The sequence below is a fragment of the Pteronotus mesoamericanus genome, unplaced genomic scaffold (assembly GCF_021234165.1).
Source record: "Pteronotus mesoamericanus isolate MK-2021 breed Mesoamerican mustached bat unplaced genomic scaffold, CSHL_Meso_final contig_263, whole genome shotgun sequence".
NCBI classification, from domain to species: domain Eukaryota; kingdom Metazoa; phylum Chordata; class Mammalia; order Chiroptera; family Mormoopidae; genus Pteronotus; species Pteronotus mesoamericanus.
Window position 1 is genome coordinate 5,516,951 of NW_026555112.1, and position 17,971 is coordinate 5,534,921.

Sequence of the window (17,971 nt, forward strand, 5' to 3'; positions counted from 1 at the left end):
GTTTAGAGTAAGGGAAATGTGAAATCAAGTATCAAAGAACTCTACTTTGCAAAAGTCACTTTCCTTAAGTAGTAAAAAGCATATTGTCTTTTGTTAAAATAAATAAATGAACTGTGTGTGTGTGTATGTGTGTGTGTGTGTGTATTTCAAAACCTGTTAGCTTTATTAAGTGCTGCTCTGCATCATTTAGCAGGCACACTTCTATAATAAAATAATTTGGCTTGTTTCTAGCAAATAAATAAGTCAGTTTTAGAGCTGAAATTGACAGCTTCACAAATGTCTTCATCTCTTCCGCAAATGCCAATAATTAATACCCTTGAGAGGAGGAAGGAAAAGATGTTGCACAGATTTGTTTAAGGTGTCTCCTGGACTTCCAAGAACATCCTCATGCCCAGTATTCTGTACCATGTCTCTGTTTATAGCCTTGGACTGGTCAAACCAAACATCTTCATAATGGACATTTACTACGGTTTCTACTTAGGTCTCCTGCTTTGCAAGAACTGCTTCTACCCCTCCTCCAACCAGGTTGCTTTGTTGGTGCTCCCAATTAGAATATCAGGGATAAGCATATGATCCTTAAAAACATCTAAGATTACAATGTCCTCTTGATTAATTGACCTCTTTATTATAAAATGGCCTTTAGCCTTCTTAATCCCTGATAATATAATCTTTGATCAGAAACCTACTTGGTAGGGTACACGTGACAATAATCTTATATAAAGTTTTGCACATGAGAGCTTATTTAAATTATTTGAGGATTTTGATGGAGAATAATATTAAGAAACAAATTTGAGATATTTTCCATCAATATCTTAACATTGTGGTCAATATCAAAAGGCATGTTCATGAAGAATGACCATGGTTATTTCCACTGGCTCTCATTTTCTTCCACTGAGAAGTATAAGGCTTAAAATTATCAGATGATCATTTCTCAGGGCCTTACCATACATGGTCATTAAATATTTGGAAGGCTTCTTATCTGGATTTCGGCTTCATTCCAATAGTGAATTAAATTCTGCTTCTTGAAATGTCAAAAAAAAAAAATTCCTTTACAGTACCTTTTTAAAAAATTGTGGTAAAATACACGTAACATAAAATTTACCATATTAACCATTTTTAAGTGTCCTGTTCGGTAGAGTTAAGTATATTCACATTGCTGCCAAACCGACCTCCAAAACTTTCCATCTCGCAAAACTCTGTACCCATCCGACAACCACTCCCCGTTTCCCCTCAGAGCCCCTGGCAACCGCCACGCTACTGTCTCTATCCATTTACCTTCCTTTCACTTTTTAAACTATGTTTTACCTCATCAATATCAAAGCATTAAATTTTGCTTGCAAAAAAATGTGGACAATTTGGAGATGTATAGAAGTAGAAAATTAAATTCTTTGCATTGCCAACCCTATACAGAGCCCAGAAACAGTGACTAGGAACAGCTCTGGGGTAGATGAAGCTACCCTTTTCTCCTACACACATCTCTTCAGGAAGGGAGGGGGAGAAGAGCGGCATCACCCCCGTCCTGAGGGAATCCCCTGACCCTTGTGCCTCTAAACTTCATAGTCCTCTTCTGCCCATGTTCCCTTGGCCAAAACTCAGTCACAAGTTCCCAAGCACCTAAAAAGGGAGGGTGGGAAATTTTGTATAGCTGTGGCCCCAGAGGGGAAGGAAATGGGTTTTGTGGAAACGCAGCCGTCTCTGCCACAACCTGCACCCTCTCAGTCTAAGCACTCCACCCTCTCTCTGATTACCACTTCCTGTGTTTCCAGCTCGTGTTCTCAAGTACCAAGTACAGCAGTGTTCTGCCTCCAATCCATCGACCCCATCTCCTCTTCACTCTCCCTCGTTCCACCTCCCATGTCTTCATTCGCCTTTTTACTTAGCTTGGATGCTAAGCTCCACTATTATAATCACCTCCTCTTGTAGACACCCCCCTCACTCTATCTCCCTCCCCGCCTCTCTCTCCCTCTGTCTTAGAACGTCTGTTGGTTGCTGAAAAGTATCTCAGTGAAGCTTGAGCCATGTAACTAGGGATCTGCAAATACCAAGAGCAACTACTCAGAAACCTCTGCCACAATATCTGGTTCAGGCCCTTGTACCCTTCTTGCTGGTGCCATGGTATGACCAGTCCTATCCAGCTTCATGGATACATGACCTCTCTTTTCTGTTTCTGAGAGACACTAACTCTCAACTCTATGAACATCTGGCTTGGTAATGATCAGTGATGTTTGCTAAGCACGAAACAATCTCCAGAAGTCGAGAAAAGGTTAATAAATTTCAGTTTTTTAGAAGGCAAGCAACAAGTTAGTGGGAAATATTTGAAGCTTTAGAGTGAAGGCTAATTTCCCTAAATGTAAACAGTTCCTCAAATTGACAAGCACAGTCTCAGGACTCAATTGAAGAACACACAAGATACTAACAAAAAGAAAATGCAAATGACCTTCAATATAGGAAAATATGCTCAACTGTATTTTTAACAAGAAAAAATATATAATTATATCCATAGTGAGATATACTTTTTCCTCTATCAGATTAGTAAACTATGTTAGTGAGGGTTTCAGCAAATAAGAATGTTCTCACACAAAACTAGGGAGGTTATAAATTGATAAATCTTTCTGGAGGTTAATCGGGCAATATCAAAATTGTGAATCTATATAGCTTGTGACCCAGTCATCTTACTTCTAAGAATTCTTTCTACAGATACAGTCAGACATGTAAAATAACTTACGTAGACAATTATTCATTATAGAATTGGTAATTACAAAGGATTGAGAACCACCTGAAAGCCTAGAAATAAAAATCTGGTTAAATTGATTCTCCCTGCAGGTACCTTACAGTCTTTTTTAAAAAAAAATTTTAAAAACTTATATATCGATATGAGACATTTTCAAAATTATATTGTTAAATATAAAAAACCAAGGTGCTCAACAGAAGTATAGTGTGCTATTATTCTAATATAATATGCCACATTATAATATGCTATCCTAATATGCTATTATACAAAAATAGGATGGCTACAAATGAATGGATAGAATAAGGTCTGTATTTGAGTTGGTAGTATACTAATTATATTAATGTCATTTTCTTTGGTTCTGAGTATGTGCTATGCTCATGCAAGATATTATCTTCGGGGGAAGATGTATAAAGTGTAAACAGAAACTCTGTAATGTTTTTATAGCTTCTTGTGATTCAGAAAATAGTTGAAAATATAAAGTTATTTTTTAAAGGAGTTGATAAATGAACACATGTGTATATGTAATTACATGTGAATGTATAAAATCTCTGCAGAGAGGGTTACACAGCCAACTGAATCTGGAGAGGAGAATTAAATGACTGGGGACCTAGAGGAGGATATTTCTCAGTGTATCTTCTTGTTCTTTATGAACTTAAAACCGTGTTTTAAAAAATACAGCTTTTTAAAGAGGGTTTTGAGCAGGGAAGGTACATGATGAAAATGAAGAAAGAGGAGTAGAAATCACAAGTGCACATTAAGTTAGAACCCTGGGTTTCTCAGAAGATGATCCCCAGCAGTGAGAGCAGTGTTTCTCTTTAGTCTTCAGAAAATAAATGCCTACCTTTTCTCTCGCGTTTGCTTTGCTCCTTTATAATTGATTTACTGAAACGAGCACTTTGATCACAACTTAGTATAAAGAAGGAGCGCCTAGAACAAGAATGTTAGAGAAATTTGCAGTCAATCACCAGCAGGGTCTAATTTTTTTTTTCCTTTCCAGGGATACTGATAATTTCTTAAAATGTGGTTTACATTTTATAACATTATTACTGGGAAAGTATTGATGATTATTCTGAAATTGTTTTCTAGCATTTTAAACAAAGTAAATTCACATTCATCTCCTTAAAATTGTCAGAGTAATCTCAAAAATTTCAGGGAAGGGTGTTCTTCATGGGTATTTTTCAAGTTAAAAATTATCATAGAAGCTAATTTTTCCTTCCTCTGGCTGACCTTTAAAAATCAACTTTTATTTCGTGACTTAACTATCTTTAAAAAGTTATTTGGATTAGTAAGTAATCCTGGAATAATTCCCACAACTGAGTACATAAATTAAGGCTAATTCATTTGAACAACTGAAAGCAGCATGTGCTAATTGCTTTTTGTAAGTAAAATTAAAAGAAGGCTTCTGGCAGCAGAGTGTTTGTTAAAAAACAAGAAATGGCTTCTCAAGAAGCTAGAAGTGGTACAGCACAACAGATTTGAGAAATGTTTTTGTTTTGTTTTGTTCTTTAGATTTCAAAGACATTATCAGATTTTAAAATCTATGTGTAAATCATTGGGCATTTACATGGGTTTCTCATGAAATTAATTTTTGTTAATTAATGACCAAGCACGTTAGCCAGCCCACAAGGAAGGGGTTCTTCAGTGCATGTAAATTCCAAACAGCCCTGGGCAGATGCGCAGCTGAAGAGCAGCACGCATGCTCCCCAGCCCCCGCCTCCCGGCATCCCAAACCAACCATCCCACTCTGCGACCCGACTCCACTCACTCAGCTGCAGGCCATAACCGTGGGAGTCATTTTAGTATCTCTCTTCCCTTTTCCCTCCATTCAGTCAAGCACAAAGCCCTTCTTACTAAACTACCTATTCAGACTCACCCAGATTTGATGTCCTCACTTCCTCTTCTTCTTTAATCAATTCAGTCCAGCTGGGCTGTCCTCGCTACCACTCCCCCACGATCAAGACCACTTTTGCTCTACCTCCAGCCAAAACCAGTGGTCCCTTTTCCATTTCCGTCTTATTGGGCCTCTCAGCAACATTTATAACAGTTGGCCACTCCCTCCCACTCCAGTCTTCTCAGAGCTCCTTGGAAGATCAGAGCCACCTGGATTTTCTCCTAATTCAAGGGCCACTCTTTCTCAGTCTCTTTATTTTGCATCTCCCCTCGACAGTCCTCTATATGTTAGCTGGCCCATGGCTCTCTTCTTGACCCTCTCTCTTCTATACTCTCCCTCTAATTTCTAGACTTCAGAGATCGTCCCTATGCTTATGATTCTCAATTCTCTCCCCTCCCCCAAATCCCAGAATCGGATATCAACTTGGAAGTCCAACAGGCATCCCAGATTTCACAAAACCATTACCTTTCCGTCACTCTCTCTCCCCCACCAGCCCCTACCTGCCTTCTCATTCGACCTTCTTTTCAATAAATTGCACCATCATACTCTCAATTGTTCAGAAAAAAAAGCCTAGGATTTGGTTATTCTAACCTTTCCTCTCCCTGAAACCTTGTATTCAGGCCAGCAGGGGATATTGCCAATATAACCTCCAAAATATAACCACAACTCTGTGTCTCACCACTTCCACTTGTACTGCCTGAGTTGAAGCCACAGTGCCTGGCCTGATTGGTGTGACAGCCTCCCAACTAGTTCTCCTGCCTCTGCTGTTACCCTTACACCATCCACCCTGCACGTAGCACCCAGAGCAAAGAGCAGACTCCTTAAATCCTCTTCCTGGAAACTGCCAACAGCTTAACCCTGCGTGAGAATCAATAAACAAAATCCTAACCATGTCCTACAGGGCCCTGCAAGACCTCCAGCCTCACATCTGGCCAATTTCACCGTCACTCCGTCCTCCTTCCTGCCATCCCTCAAACACTCCAAGCTCTTTCATGCCTTGGAACTTTGTGCTTGCTACTCCCTCTGCTTGGGACAATCATTCCTCTGGTCTGTGCATGCTCCTTCTCATCATCCCGGTCTTAGCTTGGATGTCTTAAAGAGGTCTCCCCAGTCCATTCTACTTAAAAACAACCTTTCCACTCACTCTTTATCATACTGTACTATTTTGTTCTCATTAGTCAAAATCATCCTATTTTTCAATCACGTGATTATTGCCTGTCTTTCTCAACTAGGAACTAAATTCCTGGGAGGTCAGAGGGTCTGTCTTATTTTCTGCTGTATCCCCACATAGAAGGTGGTCAAAGACAATGTACCCGCTAATTGACTCAAGGTCAGAATCAGTCCTTCTTAGGCCAAGGAAAGGCATCTGGAACCAGAGCCCTGGACCAAAGTCCGCCGTGGTCCTGGGCTCTGATGGTTGCCTATGAGGATAACTTCTCTGGGAATGGGGGCCTCTTTCCAGGAAAGCTTGTTACCATTGGCTCAGGGACAAGAAGGGGCTCAGCCTAGGAATGCCAGGCCTTCAGTCCTCAGCACCAGAAAGGGCAGGACACAAGAGGGCAGGACATTTCAGAACAAGTTACAAGGACTGTAGTGATAACATTAACAACAACACCAACATGGCTTGAATGTGATCTGCAGGTTAAACACTATGCCTAGCATTTCCTAGAAGTTACCTCATTTAATGCTCCAACTTCCCTGAGGGACTGGTACTATTTTTTTTAATTGTGGTAAAATATACATAACATAAAATCTACCATTTTAACCATTTTAGATGTACAGTTCAGTAGCATTAAGTACATGCACATTGTTGTGCCAGCATCACCACTACTTATTTCCAGAACATCTTCATCTTCTCCAGCTGAAACTCCATCCCCATTACATAGTAACCCCCCATTCCTCCTCCCAGCCCCTGGTAAACACTATTCTACCGTTGTCTCTAAATCTGACTATTCTAGGTACTCTATAGAGTATATACTCCTAGAATATTCTAGGTACTATATAGGTACTCTATAGAGTAGGTAGGTACTCCTCGAGTATTCTAGGTACTATTTAGAGTATAGAGTATAGAGTGTGGAATCATACAACATTTGTCCTTTCTGTGTCTGGCTTATTTCACTTAGCATGTTTTCAAGTTTCATTCATATTGTAGCATATATCAGACATTCCTTCTTTTTTGTGGAGGAGGAATATTGCACTGTATGTATATAGCACACTTTGTTTATCCATTCATCTGTCAATGGATGCATAGGTCATTTCCACCTTCTAGCTAGTGTGAATAATGCTGCTATGAACATTGGTGTAAAAATATCTTTTTGAGTTCCTGTTTTCAATTCTTTTGGATATATGCTATACTCAGAAGTGGAATTGCTGGCTTATATAGTAATTGAGCTCATATAGTAATTCTGTTTAATTTTTTGAGCTACCACCATACTGACTTCCACAGTGGCTGCACATCTTTACATTCCCACCCATGGTGCACAGGTGTTGAAATCTCTCTACATCTTTGCCAACACTTGTTATTTTCCTTTTAAAAAAAAAGTCAATTTGATGGATGTAAAGTGGTATCTAGTTGTGGTTTTGGTTCTCATTTCCCTAATGATTAGTGATGTTGAGCATCTTTTCATGTCTTATTGGCCATCTATATATCTTCTCTGGAGAAATGTTTATTCAAGCCCTAAGTTCATTTAATTGGGTTGTTTTTGTTGTTGATGAGTTGTATCTGTTATTTACCTATCCTGAATATTAATCTTTATCTCATATTTGATTTGCAAATATTTTCTCCCCTTTCATAGGTTGTTTTTTCACTCTGGTGATAATGTTCTTAAAGGTGCAACTTTTTAATTTTGATAAAGTATTTTTTTAATGAAATTTTATCCATTTCTTCTTCTATTGCCTGTGTTTTTGGTGTCATATCTAAGAACTTGATGATAAATACAATGTCATGAAGCTTTTTTCCTGTTTTCTTACAGGAGTTGTTTTGTTTTAGCTTGTATATTTAGGTCTTTGATCTATTTTGAGTTAATTTTTGCGTTCAGTATAAAGCAAGTGTACACCTTCATTCTTTTGCATTTGGATACCCAGTTTTTCCAGCACCATTTGTTGAAAAGTCTATTTTTTCTCTATTAAATGGACTTGACATCCTTGTCAAAAATCATTTGACCATATATGTGAGAGTTTACTTTTGGGCTCATTACTCCATTCCGTGGGTCTCTATCTTTGTTTTATCTGAGTACTACACTGTTTTGATTACCAAGCATTGTAATAAGTTTTTAAATTAAGAAGTGTCAAACTTCCAGCTTTGTTCTTCTTTCTCAAGATTGTTTTGGCTATTGTAAATAAAATTGTTTTCTTAATGTCTTTTTCAGATTGTTCATGGTTAATGTTAAAGAAGCACAACTAATTTTTGTACATTGCTTTTGTACCCTGAAACTTTACTGAATTTGTTTATTAGTTCTAACAGTTTTTTAATGGAATTTTTAGGGTTTTCTGCATATATGACCATGTTATGGGCAGAGGTAATTTTATTTCTTACTTTTCAGTTGGTACTATTTTCATTCTCACGTTATAAGTTAGAAACTGAGTATAGCACATAAGAATGCATTCTGAAAGTAACAAAATCTACTGGGACTTGGCAAATCAATTGTTTGTTTTTCTCGCTATTCTTATTCAAGAAGTCCAAAGTCCAGAGCTGGTGCAGAGGCTCTATAACACAATTAAACCACCAATCTCTTTCTGTGTTTTACCTTCCTCCCTTAGCATATTGACTCTTCTTCCCAAGCCACAGGATAGTTGCTTCACCTCTAGGATCCTGTCAGCACCCTGACAGGAAGAACAAAGAACCGTTTGTTCCTCTCAAGGACATATGCTGGCCTCACCTCACCGTCAGCTGACTTGTCTCTTTGGCTATAACTGGGCCACAAGCCTCCTTTAGATTAATCCCTGGCCAAAAGGAAAGAGATTTCTATGACTCTTTTTGACCAATCATGATCCATACCCTGGGCTAGGCTAGGATATGGAGCTGCCACTGGAGGTCAGAAATGTCTTGCCAATTTCTGTAGGCAGACAGAAAGGAAGAGATGGCTCTCAGCAGCAGATGGTATCAGTGAAACTGAGGCACAGAGAGGTTAGGGGCAGAGCCAAGACTCTAATCCATATGGTCTAACCCTAAAGCCTGCTCTCCGGACCAAATAAACAGAGGAACAGGAAGTCGGGTGGCCAATAAGCCAAACCAAGTCCATGACTGAGTTGGCCTTGTTATCTCAGGGCCAAATGGGAATACAAAGAGAGGTGGCCATACTGGAATCCTCTAGAGAGTTTTTTCTGAACTACAGATCCCCCAGACATTCTCCTGTGACTTCCAGGTACACAGCTGGCCCACAGCCAGCTCCCATGCAAATCAGTGTGTTTGTGAGCCACTGTGTTATCAATAGCTTTGTTGAATTAGGGAAAAGGTTAAGAACCACAGTGATAGGAATATGCAAACTACGCACATAGTCACTGTTATGCCTTTTAGTTGATTTTGAGAGATTTGTTTTGATTTTTTCACTTTGGGTTCCAATAATATTTCTTTTAAAAAATTCTGAAACCACTTGAATTAAGTGAGAATTAAGTGTCTCTACTAAGGCTGAGGTACTAAGGAAAATACTTTAAAGAAGCAACTGTCTAAGCATTAACCACATAAAGTCCTTTTTTTGGAATGAATATATTAATCTGTTTCTGCATTTAACATTGTTAAATTGATATTTAGTCCATGTAATTCAATAACTATTTACTAAGTACCACACATGGGCTACTGTACTGGGTATAAAAGTGAGTAGTTCTGTTAAAAAAACCTCAAGGGAATCTGCAGATCACTAAAATTCTTATAAGATTTCAGAATATTTACTTAAATAATATGTATATTTATAAAGGTGTTTTTAAAAATTAAAGTATAGTTAACATATAAAATTCTATTAATTTCAGGTGGACAACATAATATCTTATGATATGATTACCATAGTAAGTCCAGTAATCATCTGTCATCGCATAAAGTTATTACAATATTATTGATCATATTCTTTGTGATTTACTTCACATCCCCATGACTTATTTATTTTGTAACTGGAAGTTTGTACCTTTTATTCCCCCTCACCTTTTTCACCCATCTCCTCACCTCTTGCCCCCATAGCAACCATCACTTTGTTCTCTGTATCTATGCATCTATTTCTGTTTTGTGTGTTTAAGAGTCCACATATAAGTGAAGTCACATGGTATTTGTCTTTTCCTATGACTTATGTCACTTAGCATGACACCATCTAGGCCCATCCATGTTGTCACAAATGGCAAGATTTCATTTTTTTATTGCTAAGTAACACTCCATTGTATATGTGTACCACATCTTCTTTATCCATTCATTTACTGGTGGATACCTAGGTTGCTTTCATATCTTGGCTGTTGTGTAAAGAGGTCTTTGTAACCTGCAGCAGATGCTCAAGTGTATCAAAGTGTGTCTGTGACACACAAACTATTGATTCCCTGATGAGAGCAGCCCACGCCCATAGGTGGGGTATGACCACAGTGGTCTTTAGGCAGCCGTAGTATGCAACACAAGGTGAATGATATTCTACAAAGCGAACTAACTATGAAAAAAAGCCTAGGTGGGTGACATCATTTTGTTTCCAGGAAGAACTTCACCAGGGATGGAGAAAAATTCCAACCAGTTGACAGAGATGAGAACATGGTTCAGTTCCTGGAAAGAGAAGGTTGGCAAGAGTCCTAGCCATACAAGCCATGCGTTAGTTCTGGCAGTCAGACTAGACACACAGTGTGGGTGAGAAAGGACGGCTAGAGCTAGTGGCGCCATTGGTACCAGGTTCAATAAGTATCTATCCTTGGGGGTGGTAGACATTCCAATCCTTACTGTGCAGATGGGGCATATTTACATGCTATCAGACTTGGTAAGCATTGACTTAGAAGCTGAACCTATGAGTTGAAAATCTTAGATAGAGCATACCTTTGGCATTCATGGATTTTTAGTGGTGGTTAGCTTAGAGTAGAGGGAAATACACATCCAATAACTCAATTAAAAATAACAACAACTATATCTCCCTGATAAAAGAGGGGAAGAGACCAGGTAAGCAGAGAAATTTGGGGTAAAAGAGGTAGGAGTTGATGAACTTCGTCTTGTGAGTAAAGACTTGCTTGCAGGCACTGATCCAAGCAAGCTTATCAAATTATTCAGTAACCATACGCATCAGTGAGGAAGAGATGGCTGTCAAGAGAGCAGAGGTAGTTAAGGTGGTATACTGAGGACTATACTGACCACCAGCATGAACTCTGGAGCAAGACAGCTTGGTTCAAATCATGGCTCTGTCACGTACTGGCTGTGTGACCTTAGGCAAGTTATTTAATGTGTCCCTCAGTTTTCTTATTTGCGAAATGAGGGTTAAATAGTACTTAGCTCACAGGATTGTTGTGATGATTAAATAGGTTAAATTTTGAAAAGAGCCGAGAACAGTGTCTGCCACACAGTAAAAGCTTAAGGCAGAGGAGAGAACCATCAGAAGGTCAAAGAGGTGAGAGTATGTCAGGATCTGACAAATTAATTGATAAGTTATATAGCCCAAGTAAATAAGGGTGGGGGGAATGAAGCCAAGAGGGAGATAGTCTTGGAGTACAGGGAGAAGCCAAAAGGAAAAGATGAGATTGATGAACACAAGATAATGGCAGTGGTAGACCAATACAGTAACTTTGGAATTTAAATGTCTAGAGATGACCCATTTGGAGAAATGGCAAGTCCCAAGGTGCGAAGAGGCAAGTACAGGCAGCCAAAAGGATTTAGAGATGAATGTTACTGAAGCAGAAGAGCTGGGGCAGAGGGATCAAAAATCTGGGGGGACAGGGATGTCAGGTGGCTGATCTAAGGTCTCAGGGACAGTAAAGGCAGGAAAAAAGAAAGCCAAATGCCAAGATTCTGTAGTCTCGCTTGCTTTTCCCACACACACGTGTTCTCGGCCCTTTCCTCACTTCTAAGGTACCCGAGGATCACACATGCAGCATGTGAATAGTGTGTGGGCTTTGGAGTCAGCCTCGCGTCAGCCCTGACTCCGGCTGCCATTTGCTGCTGCTAACGTTAATTTCTTCACATCTCTGTTCCTCGGTTGTAAAATTGGACTCATCATGTCTGCCTCATAGAATTGTAAAGATTAACTGAAATAATGTGTGCAAAGCACTCAGTCCATAGTTAGTGCTGAGACAGCAGCAATGCTCATGTTGTTCTCCTACTGAACATAAATAATCTCACAGGACATTGACACCAGACAAGGCCACTCTGAAACTGTGATAAAGTGAGACAAAACAAGGTCACAGTACAGCCCACAAAATACCAAACATCCCCCTTTCTCAGATAGAATGAGTGACTGCTACTTCTTTACCACTTGCAGCTTTATCCCCTACCTTAGTCTTCACTCCCTGGGTGCTAAGATTTGTTGAGATTCCCTATCATAGGACTGTCCTTGCTATCTGACAGCATTCAATCTAGAATGGGCCCTTGCCTCATTAGACCCTCTCCAAGATTACTCAGCCAAAGCCCAAATCCTATAATAGGTTCCTTCTGACACTGTCTTACTGGGGCGCCCATGATTCTGCATGGTGTGTGCTCTCATCCTGGCTACAAGGAGTGATGAGCCCAGATTGTTCAACTGCAGTGTGTTCCCAGTGGTCTGAACCAGATCCTTTTGCTGAAGGACACAGTGTTCAATTAATGATAGTTATTATGTGGAGAGGTAGTTTTTCTTCTTCTTCTGATGTGGGAACCTGTTCACAAAAAGTAAACATTGTATTTCTCATGGTCGTTAAATTGGAAAAACCCAAGGTAAGCCTAGCTTTGTGGTTCTGAAAGTCCGTGATTCTCAATTTGACACTCTCAAAACATGAATTGAGCCCATTAATTTATTCAACATTATTTCAGTTACAAGTATATCAAGAACAAACATCTCACTGATATGCCCATATACAGCCACTGTTCTTAGATTTGTTGTAGTAAAAATAAATTTCAGAAGAATGGTCAAACCCATGTGTTCTACATTATACTGATGAACTTGTAGGATAGTTTCACACACAAAAAACATCTTGGTGGTATTAATATTTTAAATCTCCTCTGGGATCACTGAGTGCTGACAAAAATAAAAAATAAAACTCAAGGTATTACAGAATACTTTTCTCTTTATCTAGAATTCCCTGCACAGCAAGTGCCAGGCTATTATTGGGTTCATAATTACTCAGCCCTTGTCAGTTCAGGATGTCCCAGATTTGAAATGATACAAAGCTTTATTTAACCTTGTTTGTGTAAAGGACCATTCTTGATCCTAGTACAGTGAAAGCTCCACAGGACTGAAGGGACATGTCTGTCCCTTAAAGCAGATGGGGGCCAATAATCTTGGAATTATGGAAGGACATTTGAAGTAACTGTTTTTAGACTGCTACCACCCCCACTTGATTTTTCCTCTCATCATAGCCACCAGAAGATGGTAAGTTTCCTTCTAATTCTAAAATTCCAGCAGCCTAATATTATCTTTTAAGACCCTTGCTCTGACTGGCTGCCATTCTATTTTTTTTTTTCGCCCTACACTATGAAATAAATTCAGCCAACATTTTCTGAACACTTACTAAATGAAAGGCACAAGTTTAGGCAATATAGAGACAATGAACATGAAGACCCGTCCTCACTCTAAAAGAGCTAGACGGTGGGCTGATGGGGAAGGTGGGGCAAGGATAAATAACGAACGGTCATGCAGAATGTGAAACATGAGTTCGTGAACTTCTGCATGGAGGCGCTTGGTTAGAGGGAACTTGATATTGGTTATTATTTAGTTAATTGAAAAAAATTAATACTAGATATCTAGTATTAATTATGATACTAGGCACTTAATACTAGTAGATACTTAATGATGATACTAGAGCATAGTATCATTAAAAAGTCATAAATATCTTAGGTATTATTTGAATTTAAAATATATAATTGTATACTCGGTCACTATTCAGTTGACACACTATAGCCAGAGCCTTTTATTTGAGTCTAGGTCTGTGATTAGAATTCCGTGTCGTGTTTCTAGAATAAACTTCCCTCATAAATCATTTTGTGGACAGAATCCTTCAAGATTTTTACTGTTTTCTCAATCTCTTATGCTAGTTTGCTCACATCTAATTTTGTAACACTTCTTTTTAGCAATCATTTTTATCAAGTCTTCCCAAAGTATTCACAGGGCATTCAAAAGAGGTTTTGCAGAAATGACTCTCTTTTGGCACTTATATGACATTAGTTTAGTAATTAATTTAGTAACTAATTGTGTAATTACAAGTATAAGAAAAGGCACAACTGGAACAAACAGGTCACAGGGTGAGAACAGAAATGTCCAGATACTCATCACATCATTAGCATGTCATGGGTGTCTATCTGTATGTTTTAAGAAGTAATGGAGAGAGGAGTTGAATCAGATGGATGGGTTAAGTACATGGTAGTTAGCAGAGCTTCTATGAAATATAACATTAATTGTATTCATTCTTACGAGGTTCAAGCATCCAAGTGTTGCTTTAGCTTTATTCCATTTAATCTTCTCAGTAGTCAATAAAGTGAATGCTATTGTTATCTTCATTTTAGAAATGAGAAAGTTGAAGCTCAAAAAAATTGTGTCATTTGTTCAAGGACCAACTGAGTTAGTAAGTGGCAGTAACAGAATTTTTAACATAGAATGTCTTGCTCCAAAGCTGGTGTTTCTGACTGCTTCTTTACAATATTCCTTTTTGAGAAATTTGGTGGTAAACCAGAGGAGAAAGGACAGGTAGCCTCAGGGGTGTAATGTATACATATCAGTTATTATTTTGCCTCTTGAGAATAGATCCTTGATTTCCCTTTGGACCAATACCCCTCTTTTGAATGCCAAATAGGATTTACCTTCTTCCCACCTTGGCTCCAAGAGTGAACATGTGACCCAGAAATGTCCAATGAAAGTGCTTCATCCCCCTAACCACAATGACTGGCTAAGAGATGGGCACATAATCGAAGTCAGGTCAATGAGGGTCAAGCCTAGTGTTCCTAGTAATATTGGAAGAGTGATTTTCCCCTTACTCCTCTGCCCCTGTGTTCACTAGTCAAGGACCATGAAAGCAGCAGGTGTCTCTGCTGTTGGCAAAATCCTGTCTGAGCATGAAGTCAACACAGGAAAGCAGAGCCTAGACATGGAAAGAAAGAGACCAGTAACTCATCAATCTTTGAGCTTCTGGATCCAGCCATGCCTGAATTCTGCCACACCAGTTCTTAATGAGGTTCAAAACCCAGTTCCTATCTTCAAGGAGCTGGTGTTTGAACTCAGAGCTCATAAATATGTTCAACTTATATGAAACAAACAAAGAAATGTTTTAAATTAGATTTCATTGCTCAAATCCACTTTGTCGGTTTATCTAGTTTATTTACGTCCTTTTTTCCTTATACATCTCATCATTCTCTCATTACCTTTATGACTCACTACAAAGGGCTAATTAGAGTTTTTCTTGTCTGGAAATACTGTATTTCTCGTCTAAGCCTACGTGAAGACATACGTGTACAAAGCCACAAGCATTGTAGCTATGCAACCTCTTTTCAAGTTAAATCTTATCTGAAATTCCAGGACACAAAATTGCAGCTGTTCAGGTTGAAGGTGGTGCAGGGAGCCTGAGGAGCACAGACTGATGATCCCTGAACCAGCTTTCATCTGACAAGCCCTTGGATTTAAAGTACAATACGTGATGGTATGTCTTGACAAAGTACAGAAAAGAATTTTGACAAACCTAACAACTTTTGAAAACTCTTTGTCAAATCTTGTCATATGCTATGAGGATCTATCAAAATGACAATTTGCACACTCTGCCAGTGTCATTATTTCTTTAAAACAGGCAGAAAATTGATTATATTAAGTATAAAAAAGAACACAAAAAGACATATCTAACATCATCTCTTTCTCTTTCTCTCTGTTTTAAAAAATTGTATGTCTTATAAAACAGAAGGTAGACATGAAACCAACACTCTAATTTAACTAGGGCGAAAGTTTCAAAAAGCCTATATTAGAAAGTAGAGAGGGGAATATCTTTGGAGAGCTCAGGTCTGTATTAGAAGCCCCGGTGGCTGCTGCTGCAGCAACAACTCAAAAGAAAAATGAATAGTTGTGATGTTTTATAGATCAGACAATTTTAAACCATAAGTTAACAAAATCATTGCCATCATCCTCACCATCACATCACCACCATCACCACCATCATCACCATGATCCTCACCACCACCATCACCACCATCACCACCATCATCACCATCATCACCATGATCCTCACCACCACCATCACCACCATCACCACCATCACCACCATCATCACCATCATCACCATGATCCTCACCACCACCATCACCACCATCACCACCATCATCACCATGATCCTCACCACCACCATCACCACCATCACCACCATCATCACCATGATCCTCACCACCACCATCACCACCATCACCACCATCATCACCATGATCCTCACCACCACCATCACCACCATCACCACCATCATCACCATCATCACCATGATCCTCACCACCACCATCACTACCATCACCACCATCACTACCGTCATCACCATGATCCTCACCACAACCATCACCACCACCATCATCATCATCACCATGATCCTCACCACCACCATCACCACCATCACCACCATCATCACCATGATCCTCACCACCACCATCACCACCATCACCACTGTCATAACCATGATCCTCACCACCACCATCACCACCATCACCACCGTCATCACCATCATCACCATGATCCTCACCACCACCATCACTACCATCACCACCATCACTACCGTCATCACCATGATCCTCACCACCACCATCACCACCACCATCATCATCATCTCTAATGTTTGGAGCACTGAGCCTGTGTCGGACATTGTGCTAAGTATGTTGTACACACCACCTCATTTCATCCTCACCATGGCCCTCAGAGGGAAATACTGATATAATCCCTGAGTGATTAAGTGAACTTTCTCAAAGTCACATAGCTGTTAAGTGGCAGAACTGAGAGACCTTAAGTCAATCTGTCTCCAAACTTCTCCTACGCAGACAAAGCTTGTGAGTAAATATTAGAATGTGAGGAACTCACATATCCCAATGCAGGTGCATCAGCCAACACATTCACAGTTCATGTAGACAGGTCTCTCACCCTCTTACCAAAGGAGAATGACTCTATGTGTAAAGTTGCACAAGTGTGAGATTTGTGACACCTTATGCATGCCATTGTTTAATTCAAAAACCATCAGCAAAGATTCTCTCCTTCATTTACTCAGTAGTTCTCTGAGTTAAGGAGAAATAGTTTTCAAACCCATAGAAACAGAATTGAATGGTAGTTGCCAGGGGCTGGGGGAGTGAGGGAAATGGGGAGATGATGAAAAGGTACAAATTTCCGGTTACAAGATGGCATGGTGACTATAGTTACTAATACTGTAATATATACTAGAAAGTTGCTAAGACAGTAGATCTGAAATGTCACCACCATTAAAAAGTGGCAATTAGTGAGGTAATAGAGGTGCTAATGAACCTTACGTATTAATCATTTTTCAATCTACACATATATCAAATCAGCATGTTGTACACCTTAAACGTGTACAATGTCACATGTCAATTATATCTCAGTAAAACTGGAGGAAAAAAGAGGCAGGTTTTATTATTACTAACACATATACTAAAGAAGAAAAAACTGATGCGTAAGAGATGGTGAAACTTTCCAGGTCATACAAGGAATTCCTTCTTGTGCACATCTCTCTGTAATAAGCCACTGGGTGCGTGAGAAAGAACTTTTTGCCCTGAGCTCTGATCTTTCTAGTTCCAACTTGCATAGTCCAGGGTCCAAAGGGGACCTTAAGAATATGATCATAATAGCTAATATTTGTGGAACATTTACTATGTGCTTTACATACATTATATCATTCATACTTCACAGAAACCCTCTACAGTGGGTACTACTCTCCCCCATGTTAGAAAAGGAGAGACGGGGGTCTGGAGTGGTTAAGGAACCTGCTCTGCAAGGCACAGCCAGCTGAGAGCTGGGCCAGGATTTAATTCCATCCATCTTACTTCTCATTCAGGCACTTAACCTGGTACAAATCAGCCATGTCCAATGTACAAAAGCATGGTGTTCTTTTCGTTTGCTTCAAATTGGAACGTGTTTTCTCATAGAAAATTTTCTAAAGGGCAGGGCTTCCAGATCAACCCACAGAGGCCTATTTGTGCCTTGTTGTTTAAATTCTACGGGCAGGAAAAATTGCAGGAACAAGATGTTTCA